The following is a 6,000-nucleotide window of genomic DNA, read 5'->3' as shown; positions in this document are numbered from 1 at the left end:
CACAACAAAACCAGGGTCTCAACTGCAAAGGCCAGCTCATTAGGAGCATATCATTAGAAAGATTTAGATAAAAGACAACTGAAGCCGGGTGAGATGTGTGCTGGGGCTTTTCCTGACGCTTCTGATTTCCCCAGAAAGTCTGGTAGAAAGAGTCACAGAAGGAGGGCAGTGGAACCAGTTGGTGGCCAAAGTCATTATCAGCTCTGTGGAGAGATCGCAAAATCAATGTGATTTTGCACAACAAACAGTGGGGTAGAGAGGGGGTCTGCATCTTTAATGAAGACTGGGGATTGCAGGCCAGAGCTAGAGTTATCATAGAACAAAAGGTGATTTTTAAACCTACTGGTACTGTACTTTCCGGGCTGTCAGGGCCTCCTCCTTTCAACGGAAAAAATAATACCACATGCTTCCAAACAAAACTGAGAAAATTAAAATGAGTTGCATGAAAGTAAACACATCCCCATAGCAGGTACTACAGCAGTACTATATACATTATTATTTTTTTTAAGAAGATCCAGGTGTCTAGTCCTGACAGAACAGGGTCCTCAGCCATTAAAATTTGTGTGGCACCACTGGGAAAGTCATCTAGTCAAAACAGCCAATTAATTTAAAACTAGGGACAATTACTCAGCAAATAAATACTATTTCAGGGATAGCCATTTATAGATATAAAAAACTATTAGTATCTAATTCCACAACCTGCACAGAAATAATAAAATGGAAAAAATCAACTAAAAAGAAGATAATAGTCCCAGATGAAAAATACATGATTTTTCAACCTCCAGATCAGAGTCTATTATCCTCACCCTAAAAATATTAAACAGAAATAGCAATTTAAAAAGAAGAAAAACAGCAATTAAGCTTGAGGCAATTTTTTCTTTTTTTTTTTTTTTTTTTTTTCTTCTTTTGAGACAGAGTCTTGTTATGTAGTTCAGGCTGCCTTTGAGCTCACTGTAGCCCAGGCTGGTCTTGAACTCGTGGCAATCTTTCTGCCTGCAAGTGCTGGCTGGGATTACATGTGTGTGCCACAATGTCTGGCAAGATTGATGCAATCTTTTAACAGCAATATAAAAATCAATGTTTTCCTAACAATCCTGCACCTAAAGCTTACAATAGCCAACACAAGAAGTCTAAAAACATCAGCCATGGGGTGTTCATGTTCAATTTTTCAGGAATCAACTATGTGTTAATTAAGGAAAATGTGGGTATAGTTCAGCTATAGATGGTTCTCATGGAAATCTGCTTGATTATTAGCACTCTGGGTCTAAATTTCGAGGAGTCACTGATACAAAGAATGCCTCCCCTCAAGGAGAATGGATGCACTCCTAGTAAAAAATGGGGTCTAAAATTATGTCATACTGTATTTCCCTGAAAATAAGACCTAACTGGAATAAGGCCTAGCATGATTTTTCAGGATGCTTGTGATATAAGCCCTACCCTAAGAATAAGCCCCAGTTAAGATCATTAGCCAGACAGATGCATTTAGTACATCTGTTGCAATATACGGTGGACTTACTGAATTATAAAATAATAATATTAATATTTAATTAAATATAAATAAATAATATTAACATCAATATCTAAATGATAATATAATTTAAAGTTAAGTATTTCTAAGTACCCAGGTTGTGCCTTTGGATGAAAATAAATGCCTATGTAAACAGATGAACTTGAGACTTATTGCTGAACAACCAGAGTGTAAATACAGCACACAAATAACTTGTGCACTTGATAAGGAATGAACATGATTGTGTCTAATATGAATCTTTATAATTCAGTATATCCTGTGTTTGTAACAGACATATTTAATGCACTTATGTGAAATAAATACACATTTTCTGAACGTTGGTGCCTGCAATTTTTTGTGACTTTGGTGTGGCCCGTCATTCTTAGAGTCCTCATTTTTCTTGCCACTCCTGTCTCCCAAATTTTCAATTAACATTTGATTGAATGGAAACTTTGTGAAGCCCAGCCTGCAAGAGGTCATGACTTGGGTGAAGAATTCACAGAATACAATCTCTGCCAGCTGCGTTGCCAGTGCAATTGCAAGCAGGCTACATGGACAAGAATTACTCACTGAAGAAGAGCTCCATGGCTGGATATGAGAGATTGGGGCCAACGGCTCTATAGCAAATGGAGCCACAAGAAATTCTGACCAGGATTTGGAGTTTGCAGAGCTGTGATGGTATTCCAGAAGATGATGACGTGATTGTATGTGAATAAATGTAGACTTTTTTATACAGGAATAACTGTAGAATTTCATATATAAATAAATGTAGATTGTTGTACATGAAAAAATAAGGTATCCCCTGAAAACAAGCCCTACTGCATCTTTTGGAACAAAAACTAATACAACACTTTGTCTTACTTTTAGGGAAATATGCTAAAAGAAAAACAGGGCTGCGAGGTGGAGGCTGGAGACCCACTAGGATACACCTCAATGAGAACAAGAGTTCTGTCCAATGGGTCAGCGCTGTGGCCCCAGCCCCAGGGCAGCGAATGAAGGAATGAGCCTTGCTGGGTAAATCTGACCAGTGCTTCACTCTGTCACTGGCCAAACAGAGCACCAGATCTGAGCTCAGCCCTTCTCCAGTAGCACCCTTACCACCCTCCCACCACGAACATTCTAGGATTGTACCAGTGCTGTTCTCTCTCTCTTGAATGTATCTTCATGAAGCCTCACAAGCATCAGATTGTTCTAGAGATTGGACACATGTATCTGACGCAGGCAACACAGACAGCTCTAAGCCTTATTCCAACCACCCCAGCAGCCCCAAGACTCCAAGGCCCATTTCACTCTGGACACCCGGCTGCCTCTTGCTTGCTGGAGTTTTATGTTAAACGATGTGAGAAGGTATGAGTGCCTGCCTGGCTCTTTAGTAAGGCCTGGACTTCCCACAACTTTGAACAACTTTGTCTCCAGGCCAAAGAAGAGATCTCGAAGGAGAGCCAAAATCCAGGGTATTTCCCAAAGGAAAATGAATGCGTCTCTGTTGGGCAGCCAAAGATTAAATACCGCAGGCTTTGTCCACCTTGAATAGTGGCAGACGCTTTCCATGTGCACGATTCTACGTCCATTCCCAGAAGACTTTCCTGACCTCTCTGATTCATCACATCCCCACAATGTCATGAACATTCGTGCCACATACCCCTCTCCTACAGCATTTAGCTCAGGAGAAATTCTACCCCGTTAACTACTGCATTACACCAGCCCATTGTTTTCCCGACACTTAACACTATATCTGGCACACACTGTGCAGATACCTAATTAATACTGAATGAATGGGAAATTTCTCAAACATCCAAGGAGTTCTAATTTTATTTAATAAGCCCTGTGGCCGGGTGTGGTGGCGCAGGCCTGTAATCCCAGCAATCGGGAAGCTGAGGCAGGAGGATCGTTACAAGTTCAAGACCAGCCTGGGCTACAAAGTGAGCTCAAGTCCAGCCTGAGCCACATATCGAGACCCTGTCTCAAAAAGACCTAAAAAAATAAAATAAAATAAGCCATGTGGAGTCTATAGAATGCTGTTACAAGATAAGCGATTCCTAAATTGGTTGGCATATTTGCATCACCAAATTAAAACATAATCCCATACACTCTGTACCATGCACAGACGTGTGGCCCACACTGCAGCAAGGCAACATAGCAAATATGTTGTCCGGATCATTTCAGACCTGGGTTTGAGGCAGGAGACTAGGGTATGGCAAAGCTGGCTGGGAAGGCAGATGTAACTTGTTAATTACAAAACCCCAAGACACACACACAGAGCAGTTCCCAGAGCCCTGCATATGGACTTCTCTGGAGAACGGGAGCAGGTTTTCAACAGACTAGCCTAGACCTGACGTCAACCTGAGGAGTGGGTGTTATAAAACAGACAGCTGCCATTGAGCTCTGCATTCTCTCTCGGACAGTAGGGCACTCTCACCCTGCAGAGTGTACTTGTCTTCCTACTTTTACTCAGCCCCAACTCACTCCACAGAACCTATTTCTTTCCTTGCCTTTAAAAAAAGTAAAACCTTGCTCAGGACAAAGATCATCCTGCAATTCAGCAAGAAGCGTCTCCAATGAAGTTTCATGAAGAAAGTATTAGAAGAGACATCAAGCACTCCACGCTGAGGATTCCCCAGGCAGCCAGCTCTAAAGAACCATGACGGGAGAAGGCATTGCCTTCTACTCTGACTTTTCAGCTGGGCCAGGACCTCCACAGATAACTGCGTCTCTGATAACAAACCCCTCAAGGTTCATCTGCCTTGTTCTGGGGACAATGGAACAGTTAAAACCAGATCCACTCTGCATCAATTAGAGTGCATGAGTTTGAGGGCAAGATTAGTAAACTTCAAAAGCTTAGAAAGACTTGATAAGCCAAGGGTAGGGGTGGGAGTATTTATCCAAAAGCTTAGTCCCTGAAATATTCCATCTGCGCCCTCTCATTCCCCACCTTCCTCCCCCTCGACCTTTCTGTGACCTTCTCCGCTCCTGAAGCTTCCTGCCTTGAGTCAGCTGAATCCCCAGCCACAACACCAATTTTCCTCCCAGGGACACTGCTCTCCCAAGGTCTCTCAGGGATGTGAAAAAAGAGATCAGCACTTACACTGGTGAGACACAGTCACTGTGGGGAGGGCTGAATCTTTCTTACCACCTCCTCCACCCCAGGCCAGGCCTTCTTGGAAATCGCTTTCCCCAGAGTGCTGGGACACTGGCTCCCACCTTCACCGAGCCCAGTGGGCAGAGATCGCAGCCAGAGTCACCCAGTGCGGTGCACAGATCCGGGAAAGGGCAAGAGAGTCAGGGGACACCATGGAGAGAAAGCCGCACTGCTCAGAGAAGCCGGGGGAGCGCCGGGGAAAGGGAGGCAGGAGAGGGGAAGTGGTCTTTCCTGACATTCCTCCCTGATAAACAACTCCCACGGCCCACACCCTCTATTGATTTTCAACACTGTGCACAGAAGAGACAACAAAGCAGCCCAAAGTTTCTGGGCCACGATTCAGTCCAACAGGGCCTCATCACAAGCTGTAAAGTACACACAAACTCATACACACACAAGTGCACACACACACTTGTGCACATACACACGAGTGGAGAAGGGGGTGATTTGTTAAAGAAAAGAAAAAATTCCTTAAAAATACAATCGCAAAGTCACTCAGAGGTCAACTTTAAATGTGTTTACACAAAGCTTAGAGGTGTCCCTTAACACATGCAGAACAGAATCCTACATTATTCCGTTCAAAACACCTCATGCTCATCTCTGCATCTCGTGTGGTGACCTGTACTTTCCTCTTGCCACAGGGAGCTGCCCTCCTCTGCATTAACTCTTTGTTTTGGGGGGGGGGTCTCATTTTTTTATTTTAATGAGAATAATAATAAAAAGAACAATAGCAAAATGCCAATAACATAGACAAAAACAAAACAAAGCAAAAACAAAAAGAATGATGCAGGGTTTCAGAACCAAATGATGGGAATTAACAGTGGCTGTTACATTACATATTGTTATCTTCAGTGAAGTTGCACAGATGACCAGATGTAAGAATGCAAGATTGATCAACCCATTAAAGAGAATAAAAAATTAAAACAAAAAAACAATAAAAAAAAAATACAGAGTTTCACTAGACAAGATGGTAGGAATTCACCAATGATTGTTATATTGTCTTCAAATTAGTTGTTCAGATCACAGATATAAGCATGCAAAATTGGTCAAAAAGAAAAAAAACTTAGGCACTAACTGTTCCTTTCAATAAGCTATTAGACTTCAGCAGTACAGTTTTCCCAGCTATCTATCCATATATTTTTTCCCTTCCTTCTTCTTTTCTTTCTTTCTCTCCTTTCCCTCATCCCAGTTGTTCTCTACATTAACTCTTAAGGCATCACAAAATGAAATGACTGAAAAGAGATTAAAATACGGCAACAGTGAAAACACTAAGCAATGAAAGGACATGGGTACATAAGTAGTAAATGTAGCCCCACATTACACACTGTCACAGTTAAAATATGCGCTATGTCAA

Source organism: Chinchilla lanigera, unplaced genomic scaffold (genome assembly GCF_000276665.1).
Source record: "Chinchilla lanigera isolate Chin_1 unplaced genomic scaffold, ChiLan1.0 scaffold00065, whole genome shotgun sequence".
Lineage (NCBI taxonomy): Eukaryota > Metazoa > Chordata > Mammalia > Rodentia > Chinchillidae > Chinchilla > Chinchilla lanigera.
This window is presented reverse-complemented; position numbering follows the sequence as displayed.